Source organism: Vigna umbellata, chromosome 7 (genome assembly GCF_029865625.1).
Source record: "Vigna umbellata cultivar VRB3 chromosome 7, Vumbellata_1.0, whole genome shotgun sequence".
NCBI lineage: Eukaryota > Viridiplantae > Streptophyta > Magnoliopsida > Fabales > Fabaceae > Vigna > Vigna umbellata.
Genome location: NC_142171.1, coordinates 10,940,449 through 10,953,694, shown reverse-complemented (window position 1 = coordinate 10,953,694; position 13,246 = coordinate 10,940,449). Strand labels below are relative to the sequence as shown.

Here is a 13,246-nt window from a genome sequence, read left to right as displayed (position 1 = left end):
CCTAGGAGTCACTTCCTAGACTATACTGCATTCTTTTATGCACAACTTTTGTGAGAGGTGCGACCCTCTCATCAAAATGGCGCCGTTGCCGGGGACCAAAGGTTCAGTCTTGGGTTTTTGTTGTGTGTGTTTATATATGTTGTGTTAATATATGTTTCATCTGTTATGTTTTTGTTGTGTGTGTTTTGTTTCGTGTTGTGATGTGATGTTCTGTTTTCTGTATGCGTGTTGTATGTGTTTTGTCTGTCATTTAAAAAAAAAATTGTCTTGTGTTTTATTTGTTTCGTAATTTTTTTTAGTATTTTTATTTTTCCATGTCTACCAATTTTGATTATGTGAATACTGCTTATTCTGCCGATGCTTCTAGCTATGACTCTTATTCTGCATATTACTCTGATTGTAATTCTGCTGACTTTTATGCTGAGAACAATATGGCTCATCCTCCAACTTCTGAGAGCTCTCTCTGGGAGCCGGTTCCACCTAATGAGGATGGTGATCATTTAGTTCTCACTACTGGACTGATGAATTTGTTGCCTAAGTTTTATGGTCTTGCAGATGAATGCCCAAATGAACATTTGGATAGGTTTTATCGAATTTGCTCTTTAATGAAACTTCCAAATGTCTCGGATGATCTAGTTTTCTTAAGGACATTCCCGCACTCATTAGAAAGAGCAGCAAAAGATTGGAAAGACTCTCTTCTTCCAGGATCCATTACCAGATGGGAAGATCTTGAGCATAAATTTCTGAGCAAATTCTCCCATGTGCAAGATGGATACAACAACGGTCCTGGATGGAATGACCCTACCTTGGGATGGTACAATGCTCCACAACATCAATATCAAGAACCACCATTCCAGAGTACTTTCATGCCTCCACCAGTCCAGCAATATCAGAGTCAGCAATATGATGCTTCTGCCGAAATAGCTCCTCAGCCTTCTACTTCTGAGCCTACATTGCAGGAGTTGTTGGAGCAGTTGACCATGCAGAACCTGCAGTTTCAGCAAGAGACCAGAGCGTCCATTCAGAGCTTGAATGACCAGATAGGGCACATGGCTACTCAATTAAATCAGGAACAGTCTCAAGATTCAGAGTTACCATTTCAGACTGTTCAGATTCCAGATGATGATGATAGTGGCATCAACATAGAAGATGGGGAGAAGAGTCATGAGCTTACTGTTGCGCCACCTACTTTCCCATCGCCCTATGGCCTTACTCTTGCACCTGAGGAGACTTATGAAGATTTTGAGGACCAGGCAGGTATAAGCAGTAATTTTGAGCCAGGTAGACCATTTTCGTCCTCCACCACTATTCCAATCTTTAGGGAAGTGGAGGTAAACATACCTCAAATTGATTATTTTGTTGATGATTGTGCTATGCATGATTATGATGTTGATAGGTATGTTGATGATTATATTGTTGATGAGTCTGTTCTTAATTGTCCTTCTCTGCATGATGAGAACCACTTTTTGCTATCACATCCAAATGTTTATTCTCCATGCACTGAACATGAATCTGAGTCTGTTGTTGATATTGCTTTTGAATTTGAAATTGATTCATGTTCTGAGAGTATATCTGTTGTTCAGCCTGTTACACTGGGATTGGGTGTTATACCCCTACGTGTCAATTCTTTGGAGCCACAATGTACTAACCATGTTGCAGGAGGTACATATGAATTTGACCAACATGCACTGATGGGGAAGTGCATACCTAGAGAGAATATACTAAATGACATTTAAGAAATGGAAGAGAAATTAAAAATGGAAGAGATTAGAGAAAAGGAAACTTAGGAAATGAAGATGCGCCACTTGAACAAGCTTCCAAGATAAGCATCATGAAGAGGACCGCCACTTGCTTGAGCAAGATAAGGCCTGCCCAAATTTGGGACTTTAGAGACAGAATTCTATCTCAAAGAAGAATGCAAGATTGCAATTCAACTCAAATTTCATTCAATGCAAAGGTGTCTACAAAGAAGAACCCCTAGGTTGCTTATATAGCTTTTGGAATGACTTTGGTGACGAGTTTCAAGAGATGTGGGACTTGGAAGGCTCCAAGTTCTGTCCAGCAGCAGCTGCAACATCCCTAGGTGCATGGGAGCCCCACATTTCTTAATTCTCTCATTCCAAAAGGGTTTATAAGCTTCCTAGCTCTCCTAGAGTTCAAAAACTAACACTAGCTATGCTTCCTAACTCCTACACGCCTAAAAATGCTCACTTTCTCTTCTATTCTTTTTAAGACCAAGCTATGGAAAGTCCCACATTGCTTACTCTTAAAGAGAAAGAAGAGTTTATAAGCAATTATTCACAAGAACTAAGAGAAAGAAATCAAAAGGCAAATACACGCCCAAAGGAAACCTATTCTACTCTTTTTGTGTTTTTGTCACTTTGAAACTCTTCACTACTTGACCCATTTATGATCATATCATCCCCCCCAGGTTGGAGAGGATTCGACCTCGAATCTTGAAAAGCCTGCAACAAAGAGAGATTTAGTGACTTATTTCGTGTATAAACCAAGGCAACTCCTCCTGGATCAAATGTCAATCTATAAAAATCATTAAACATTTTGTGAATGAATTTATGTTGACCAATCAATGTATATAAACAAGTAATAGTAAAAGAAAGTCTCCTGATATGTTTATTGCATTTAGTGGTGAAAACTAGGAGACCATTTTTAGAGAAAAAATTATTTTTTTCTTGAGTTGAATGGACCCAAAGGGGTAACACTAACTCATGACATGTTTCATAAATGTTTATGGAATAGTTGGAAAGAAGGAAAGAGGGAGGTGAAAAAGTTGTGCAAAATATTTTTGGATCAAAGAAAGAAAACTTAGTAAAAGGAGAAAAGTAGAAGGATTGAAAAACTCCCCTGTCATGGTTTAGATCTATTTGAATGATGGGAGTGGATGGTGCCTTCAGTAACACTTCCTTTTTGACTAAGACTTTGTCCTTCTCTATTTCTCTCACAAGTTCTTCTTTTTCTTTCTTTTCTCCCTCCTCTCTTTCTTTTCTCTCAGTCTCTTCTTTTACTCTCTCCTCTCTTTCTTTTCTGTCGTCATTTAAACAAGTAAGCATGACCTTCTCTTTGGCATCACTTGATGAGGAAGAAGAGCTATAGGTTGGTGAAGTTAAGGAAGACGTAGACTCATTAGTCACAATTACTTCACCCTCAATGCATGTTGCCTTTTTGGTGGGGCAGGCAGAGGCTATATGACCATGTCCTAAACATTTAAAACCTTTAATGTGACTTGGTCTAGAAGAAGATTTAGGTGGGGAAGAGGAATGGTTAGAAGAAAAATGAGAAAACGATTTGTTAGTGGGCTCCTTAGAAACATCCTTGTTTTTATCCTTTGATGATGAGGATTTGTAGAAAACATCTCTTGAAGATTTGGAAAATTTGTTTTGACAAGCTTCTTTTTTCAAGAGTTTCTTCTCTACTTTCATGGCTCTATGAACCACTACATCTAAAGTCTCATCATCATGGAATTCAATTATATCTTGGATGTTGCTATTAAGTCCACTAATAAATCTAACTATTTTTGCATGATCATTTTCTTTAAGGTTAGTATGATGTAGGAGCACTTCGAGCTCGCGAGCATACTCCTCCACACTTCGTCTACCTTGAGTAAGCCATTGGAGCTTAATCAAGAGGTCCCTATGGTAGTATGGAGGTACGAAACGTTGGTACAAAATGTCCCTGCAATGTTCCCATGTACTCGCGGGTGAGGCCATGGTTAAGTATCTCCTATTTAGCCATTGTTTGGCGTATCCCTCTAAAGCTAAACAAGCTAACTTTACACGCAAAGGTCCATTTACACTATATAAATCAAAAATTTGGTCTACTTTAGCTATCCAATCTAAAAAAATAGACGGCTCGACTTCCCCTTTGAAAGTAGGCAAGTTCAACTTTGGTAGTGTAAGGCCTTGGTCCATAGCTTTATCTTCTTGATGCTTCTTTGGCGAAGGAAGGTATACATTTATGGTTCTAGCTTCTTGCTTCTTCTTGTAGGAACCATGATCATGACCATGAGATTGCTTCCCTTTAGCCTTTGTTTCCGCGTTTAACCGTTTGCTCATAGCATCAAGTTGATGTTGCATTTGTTGGAAGGCCTTCATCCCATCAAACATGCTAGAAGGGCTTCCATGGTTGCTATCTCCATGAGATGAAGCATGGCTGGAACCTGCAGACATGTTAAAAAAAAAACAGCAGCAAGCTACACACAAAACAGGTTAGAAAGAACCAAAAATCAAGGCAAAGCAGCAGCCACAAAACAGCTCACGGTTTCACTCAAAGAATGGAAGGAAACGACTCAAAACTCACGGCCAGTGTCTCAAAAAACAAGGAAAGGGCAGCACCCTTCTTTTAAGATAGTAAAATGTCTCACAAGTCCACTTTGAGAGCACCAACTCAAGTCCAAAGCAAATGGAAAGATGTACAATCCACTTTAATGCAAAGAAGCCAAATCAAGACAGCACATGGTAGAGGCCAAAGAAAGAATGAAAACTACAAGACAAATGATGAAAATGGAACCTAAAAAATCAAGAAACTTGGCACAAAAACAAGGAGGCAACACTCTAATGATTTTATGAAGACAAAACAGCAAGAAAATGGAGTCAAAACAGTGGCACAAAATGAACAAGACAGCAAAGAAATTTACACAACCAAGAAGCAAATATACATCAACATACTAAGTATACATGAAGAGCAAGACCAAATTAATGCTGGAAATAATTTTGGCAAACCTCAAACCAATATATTCTGTATTTAAATGAGAAAAGAGACTTGAAAACAATGCTCAAACACACTAAACACAAGGAAGATGTCTCGGCCAGCAAGCATGCACACCAATTACCAAAAATTTGTTTTGCTATTTTGGTGCAGTTTGCAAGAATGTTCTCGGCCAAGCTAAGTTTAACACATTAAGTGTGTTTTATTAATATGCCAAATAGAATGGATGGATGCCTCTATGAATACAGAACATATAAGCAAGGTTCACACACTTAAATCCTATAAAGATCAAGCTCAATTCAGCATACCATCAAGGAGATGTAAAATTTACTCTTAGCTATGCAATTTCAGAAAAATACTCTAGAAAACTCCTAAAGAGGAAACACATATGACTCAATTAAAAGCTAAGAAATTAAGAAAGACACATACAATCCAGCCAAGACAAAGAATTAATAGCTGGAACAAACAAACAAAAGGAAATAGGACACCTACTTGTTGAAGACCTCCAATAGCATTGTTGCTGTTTGATGAAATGTCTACTTGCACAAGGCTCTGGACAGCCACGGTTTAGTCCCTCAAAGCATTGATTTGAAGTGTTGATTCCTTGCTTAAGAGTATTGAGAGGGTGTAGCAACGTCCAGGGAGCAATTCCAGCCACCAAAATGTCCAAACAGCCAACAACAAAGCAAAACAGTGGAGTATTAATTCAACAGCAGAAATCTGGATGAACACAGTGGAGAAAAAAATTTACTGGGAACAGTACAGAACGAATTTGAGAAAAGTAAAATATGTTCATGAAACTAGACATCCAGACGAAACTAGGAAAAAAACTTTCATGAAAAACGGACAAGAAATGAAGCTAAACTAAATCATACAAGTTCACTGTATTTTCACGCAGAGGCTGGGCGAGACAGAAAATGGCTCAGCGAAAATGAACATATCTAAGCTATTCTACTCTAGCATGCAATTCCTAAGAGATCAAAAACCTAAGGCTCATGATACCACATGATGGGGAAGTGCATACCTAGAGAGAATATACTAAATGACATTTAAGAAATGGAAGAGAAATTAAAAATGGAAGAGATTAGAGAAAAGGAAACTTAGGAAATGAAGATGCGCCACTTGAACAAGCTTCCAAGATAAGCATCATGAAGAGGACCGCCACTTGCTTGAGCAAGATAAGGCCTGCCCAAATTTGGGACTTTAGAGACAGAATTCTATCTCAAAGAAGAATGCAAGATTGCAATTCAACTCAAATTTCATTCAATGCAAAGGTGTCTACAAAGAAGAACCCCTAGGTTGCTTATATAGCTTTTGGAATGACTTTGGTGACGAGTTTCAAGAGATGTGGGACTTGGAAGGCTCCAAGTTCTGTCCAGCAGCAGCTGCAACGTCCCTAGGTGCATGGGAGCCCCACATTGCTTAATTCTCTCATTCCAAAAGGGTTTATAAGCTTCCTAGCTCTCCTAGAGTTCAAAAACTAACACTAGCTATGCTTCCTAAGTCCTACACGCCTAAAAATGCTCACTTTCTCTTCTATTCTTTTTAAGACCAAGCTATGGAAAGTCCCACATTGCTTACTCTTAAAGAGAAAGAAGAGTTTATAAGCAATTATTCACAAGAACTAAGAGAAAGAAATCAAAAGGCAAATACACGCCCAAAGGAAACCTATTCTACTCTTTTTGTGTTTTTGTCACTTTGAAACTCTTCACTACTTGACCCATTTATGATCATATCATGCACCCCTAGTGGAAGACAAGGGTGCTTACATACACAACAGTTTGAAGATCAATAGGCACCGGCTGAACCCACTCATCAACAATCTTTGCTTCTTAGATCCAGCTGTGGAGGACATCTCCCTGCTTGATCAAATCTGGAGGATGAAGCAATTCTTCCTCACAACTTCCTTGCTAGATCCAGTGGTGGAAGACATCTCCCTGATAGTCCAAAATTGGCAACTGCCACCATGATCAGGGGAGTTTTCTTTCTCTCTTCTCCCCCTTTCCTTACTTTTATTGCACTTGTCCATGATCTGTTCACTGTTCTGATTTCTGATCTTATGCTTATGACACATTGAGGACACTGCGTAGTTTAAGTGTGGTCTATTGGGGGAGATTTTTATTTTTCTTTGTTAGTTTTTGTTTTCTTTGTTAAATTTTTTTCTGTTTTAGGTTGTTTTTCATGTCGTGTCTTGTATACAGTTTTGCATGATTCTCTTCATTTCTGGACTTTGTTTGGGTTGTAGACTTCTCATTTCCTTCACTTGATTGATACTTGGCTTGAAATCCTTGTTTTTCTTTGCTTGGGAAGATGATTATGATGTTTGAGAGGTTGAATTGATTGTGACACAAATGCCTTGTGTGAGATTTGAGCCACTTTATGTTCTTTCTTGTGTGTGATATGTCTCTTGATTGCTTGCGCATATGCCTTGGTTTGACTCTTGTTGATAATTCTTGATTGATATGCATGTTTGGAAGTGATAAAGGCAGTTTTGTTCTTGAACCTCTCTGGCCAATTAAGCTTACCTTGTTTTAATCCTTTGATAACCCCCTTGAGCCTATACTTTTCCCCAAGCTCATTAATCACCCTTAAGTGAAAAACCATGATTACCTTAACCTTAGGGAATTTTGGAGCTTTGGAAGTGTTTTGGGAACAAGTGTGGTCTTCCTGGGGATTCTGATGAATTGGCTAGTTGGTTCCTCTTCTTGTTTTGTTTCGTAAATATGTTGTGTATCTTGTCTCTTTCAGTTGTGTCCTAAATAGAGAGAAAAGAAAAGAGAGAAGATGAGAAAAAAAAAATATACAGAAAAATGAGAAAAATTGTGAATAATGGAGTCAAGAAGAGGATGGAATTAGAGGTTATGGGTGTGTTTGAATGTGTTTACACTTGTTCCCCATTGCTCCTCCGTTCCTTATGGTTTGAAGCTTCTTATCCAAATATATCCTCCCTTGTCCTTGGCCGCATTACAACCAGGAAAAGACCTTTTGATTTGAACATGCGTATGTGCTTGAGTGTTGATATTAGAGGCTTGCCAAGTCTAATTGTGTTTGTTTTATTGAGTGCATTGAGTGACATTGATTTACCTTAAACACTTGAGAGAAACACTGATTGTGTGCATCTGTGAGGCTCTGTTGCTTTTGATTCATCTCTTGAACTGATTGACTGCTTTCCTTGTACTGAATTGTTTGGATGATTCTTTGAGTATCTGCTTTCGTTGACTCTGTGTTGGATTCTGCCTATACCTTTTACTGTCCAGATTTCATGAGAATTGTGCAACTGTGTTCATGTTTTGGAGTCTTTGTTGTCTGTCTGTCGAGTCTGTGTCAGCTCCCTGATGTTTGAGTAGTTCCCTGGTTTTCGTCTTGGTTTTGCCCAGGAGTGCAAAAGACTAAGTGTGGTCTATTTTGATGAGTCGTTATTTCTTGAATTATATTTAGTTTATTGCACTTAAATAAACCAGGGAATTGTGTTTAATTGTTTGTTATTTCCCCGTTTTCCGAATTCTGCTTAATTTGGTCGGAAATTTGTAATTGTGCTAATTTGGGTTTTCTGAGCTGATTAAGTGCATTTTTGAAGTGTAGGAAAATTTCGAAAATACACTTTGGGACATCAGGAAGAATGCCAAATAAATTCAAGACTCTCCACACAGACATTTTAGAATTAATTAAATTGTAATTCAGTAGTTTAGAATTTCTGTATCAACTTTTACATTTTGGGTCAATTTTTGGTAAAGTAGACTAGACCCAAAAGTGGAGGGGAGTGACTTGGCACCTAGAGTTTAGAAAGCATAGGTGTCACGGTCTGGATGGAATTCTTTTTAGCATATTTAGCTTTCATTTTCTTTGAAGGGAAAAATGCTGAATGATGGGACATTTGGCAGCAATTGTTGGAGAATGAAGAGGTGATTAGATAGGGTAGGTGTATTGTGTGTGGTGGTTGATTTTGAGAGAAGGTTTGAGTTTTTACTGGAAGAAGGTGTCACGGCCAAAGAGGAATAAAGGGAAGCATTTCAATTATTTCAATATTCTTTGAATGGGATGGAAGAGTCACGGCGAAGGAGTATTTTCTTTAGAAGCAATGGCAAATCTCAATTTCTTTTGATAGATGAATGGGTTACGCTAGAGAAGTTTTATTTTCTTTTATTTCTTTTGCCTCAAAATATTTTATATTATATCTTGAATTGATTTTCTTCTTTTTGATGGTGAATGTGTAGGATAGATGACAATATTGTGCATTTAATGTTTTAGTGTAACTGTTGCAATTTTACAGCTTGAATTGTGTTTGGATATTTATCTGTTGTAGTTTCCATTTTAATGCTTTTATTTATATTCGGTTGTGTTTAATTTTCAGTTTTTAATTTAGTCCATCTGCATTCACAAAACTCTTCAAACCCCCCCCCCCCACTACGTGTTGATTTGAGATTGAACCACATTTGGTCCTTGAGAGACGACCTAGGAGTCACTTCCTAGACTATACTGCATTCTTTTATGCCCAACTTTTGTGAGAGGTGCGACCCTCTCATCATGGACCAAGTGGACGAAGTGGAGGAAGCTGAGGAAGTGGATGAAGTGGAGGAAGTCGACAAAGTGGAGGAAGTGAACGAAGTTGACGAAGTGGAGGAAATGGAGGAAGTGGACGGAATGGAGGAAGTGGACCAAGTGGACCAAGTGGACGAAGTTGACGAAATTGACGAAGTGGAGGAGGTGGAGGAAGTGGAGGACGTGGAGGAAGTGGAGGAAATGGAGGATGTGGAGGAAGTGGAGGAAGTTGAGGAAGTTGAGGAAGTTGAAGAATTTGACCAAGTGGACGAAGTGGAGGAAGTGGACGAAGTGGAGGAAGTGGAGCAAGTGGACGAAGTGGAGGAAGTTGATGAAGTTGACGAAGTGGACGAAGTGGAGGAAGTGGACGAAGTGAAGGAAGTGGACTAAGAGGTGAAGTGGAGGAAATGGACGAAGTGGTTGAAGTGGAATAAGTGGACGAAGTTGACGAAATTTGCGAAGTGGACAAAAAGAGGACAAAGTTGACGAAGTTGACGAAGTAGACGAATTTTCCGAAGTTGACGAAGTGGACGAAGTGGAGGAAGTGGACGAAGTGGAGGAAGTGGATGAAGTGGAGGAAGTGCAGGAAGTGGAGGAAATGGAGGAAGTGGATGAAGTGGACTAAGTGGACGAAGTTGACGAAGTTGAGTAAGTGGAGGAAGTGGAGGAAGTGGAGAAAGTGTAGGAAGTGGACGAAGTGGACGATGTGGACAAAGTGGATGACGTGGACGACGTGGACGAAATGGACGAAGTTGACGAAATGGACGAACGAAGTGGACGAACGAAGTGGACGAAGTGGAGGAAGTGGACGAAGTGGAGGAAGTGGACGAAGTGAAGGAAGTGGACTAACTGGTGAAGTGGAGGAAGTGGACGAAGTGGTTGAAGTGGACTAAGTGGACGAAGTTGACGAAGTGGAAGAAGTTGAAGAAGTTGACGAAGTGAACGAAGTGGACGAAGTGGAGGAAGCTGAGGAAGTGGATGAAGTGGAGGAAGTCGACAAAGTGGAGGAAGTGGACGAAGTTGACGAAGTGGAGGAAATGGAGGAAGTGGACGGAATGGAGGAAGTGGAGGAAGTGGACCAAGTGGACGAAGTTGACGAAATTGACGAAGTGGAGGAGGTGGAGGAAGTGGAGGACGTGGAGGAAGTGGAGGAAATGGAGGATGTGGAGGAAGTGGAGGAAGTTGACGAAGTTGAAGAATTTGACCAAGTGGACGAAGTGGAGCAAGTGGACGAAGTGGAGGAAGTGGAGGAAGTGTAGGAAGTGGAGGAAGTTGATGAAGTTGACTAAGTGGACGAAGTTCACGAAGTGGAGGAAGGGAACGAAGTGAAGGAAGTGGACTAAGAGGTGAAGTGGAGGAAATGGACGAAGTGGTTGAAGTGGAATAAGTGGACGAAGTTGACGAAATTTGCGAAGTGGACAAAAAGAGGAGAAAGTTGACGAAGTGGACGAAGTTGACGAAGTAGACGAATTTGACGAAGTTGACGAAGTTGACGAAGTGGACGAAGTGGACGAAGTGGACGAAGTTGACGAAGTGGACGAAGTGGAGGAAGTGGACTAAGTGGACGAAGTTGACGAAGTGGAGGAAGTGGAGGAAGTGGAGGAAATGGAGGAAGTGGATGAAGTGGACTAAGTGGACGAAGTTGACGAAGTTGAGTAAGTGGAGGAAGTGGAGGAAGTCGAGAAAGTGTAGGAAGTGGACGATGTGGACGAAGTGGACGAAGTGGATGACGTGGACGAAGTGGAGGAAGTGGACGAAGTGGACGAAGTGGACGAAGTGAAGGAAGTGGACTAACTGGTGAAGTGGAGGAAGTGGACGAAGTGGTTGAAGTGGACTAAGTGGACGAAGTTGACGAAGTGGAAGAAGTTGAAGAAGTTGACGAAGTGGACGAAGTTGACGAAGCTGAGGAAGTAGAAGAAGTGGAGGAAGTCGAGGAAATGGAGGAAGTGGAGGAAGTGGACTAAGTGGACGAAGTTGACGAAGTGGAGGAAGTGGAGGAAGTGGAGGAAGTGGAGGAAGTGGAGAAAGTGGACGAAGTGAAGAAAGTCGACGAAGTGGATAAAGTTGACGAAGTCTACGAAGTGGACGAAGCTGAGGAAGTGGACGAAGTGGAGGAAGTCAACAAAGTTGAGGAAGTGGACGAAGTTGACGAAGTGGAGGAAATGGCGGAAGTAGACATAATGGAGGAAGTGGAGGAAGTGGACTAAGTGGACGAAGTTGACGAAATTGACGAAGTGGAGGAGGTGGAGGAAGTGGAGGACGTGGAGGAAGTGGAGGAAATGGAGGATGTGGAGGAAGTGGAGGAAGTTGAGGAAGTTGACGAAGTTGAAGAATTTGACGAAGTGGAGGAAGTGGAGGAAGTGGAGGAAGTGGAGGAAGTTGATGAAGTTGACGAAGTGGACGAAGTTCACGAAGTGGAGGAAGGGGACGAAGTGAAGGAAGTGGACTAAGAGGTGAAGTGGAGGAAATGGACGGAGTGGTTGAAGTGGAATAAGTGGACGAAGTTGACGAAATTTGCGAAGTGGACAAAAAGAGGACAAAGTTGACGAAGTGGACGAAGTGCAGGAAATGGACGAAGTGGAGGAAGTGGACGAAGTTGACGAAGTGGAGGAAGTGGAGGAAATGGAGGAAGTGGATGAAGTGGACTAAATGGACGAAGTTGACGAAGTTGAGTAAGTGGAGGAAATGGAGGACGTGGAGAAAGTGTAGGAAGTGGACGAAGTGGACGATGTGGACGAAGTGGACGAAGACGATGACGTGGACGACGTGGACGAAGTGGACGAAGTTGACGAAGTTTACGAAATGGACGAACGAAGTGGACGAAGTGGAGGAAGTGGACGAAGTGGAGGAAGTGGACGAAGTGAAGGAAGTGGACTAACTGGTGAAGTGGAGGAAGTGGACGAAGTGGTTGAAGTGGACTAAGTGGACGAAGTTGACGAAGTGGAAGAAGTTGAAGAAGTTGACGAAGTGGACGAAGTGGAAGAAGTTGACGAAGCTGAGGAAGTGTACGAAGTGGAGGAAGTCGAGGAAATGGAGGAAGTGGAGGAAGTGGAGGAAGTGGACTAAGTGGACGAAGTTGACGAAGTGGAGGAAGTGGAGGAAGTGGAGGAAGTAGAGAAAGTGGACGAAGTGAAAAAGTCGACGAAGTGGATGAAGTTGACGAAGTTGACGAAGTGGACGAAGCTGAGGAAGTGGACGAAGTGGTGGAAGTCAACAAAGTGGAGGAAGTGGACGAAGTTGATGAAGTGGAGGAAATGGCGGAAGTAGACAGAATGGAGGAAGTGGAGGAAGTGGACTAAGTGGACGAAGTTGACGAAATTGACGAAGTGGAGGAGGTGGAGGAAGTGGAGGACGTGGAGGAAGTGGAGGAAATGGAGGATGTGTAGGAAGTGGAGGAAGTTGAGGAAGTTGACGAAGTTGAAGAATTTGACGAAGTGGACGAAGTGGAGGAAGTGGACAAAGTGGAGGAAGTGGAGGAAGTGGACGAAGTGGAGGAAGTGGAGGAAGTTTATGAAGTTGACGAAGTGGACGAAGTTGACAAAGTAGACGAAGTTCACGATGTGGACGAAGTTGAGGAAGTGGAGGAAGTGGACGAAGTGAAGGAAGTGGACTAAGTGGTGAAGTGGAGAAAATGGACGAAGTGATTGAAGTGGAATAAGTGGACGAAGTTGACGAAGTTTGCGAAGTGGATAAAGAGGACAAAGTTGACGAAATAGACGAAGTTGACGAAGTAGGCGAATTTGACGAAGTTGACGAAGTGGACGAAGTGGACGAAGTGGACTAAGTGGACGAAGTGGAGGAGGTGGACGAAGTTGACGAAGTGGAGGAAGTGGAGGAAATGGAGGAAGTGGATGAAGTGGACTAAGTGGACTAAGTGGACGAAGTGGAGGAAGTGGAGAAAGTGTAGGAAGTGGACGATGTGGACGAAGTGGACGAAGTGGATGACGTGGACGACGTGGACGAAGTGGACGAAGTTGACAAATTT

The 13,246-nt window shown here is 41.5% G+C and overlaps 1 pseudogene; it reads right to left on the bottom strand.

The window, feature by feature from the left end:
- Positions 1–3,507: 3,507 nt before the first annotated feature.
- Positions 3,508–4,184, bottom strand: LOC148195126 (uncharacterized; annotated as a pseudogene).
- Between the last annotated feature and the right edge of the window lie 9,062 nt (positions 4,185–13,246).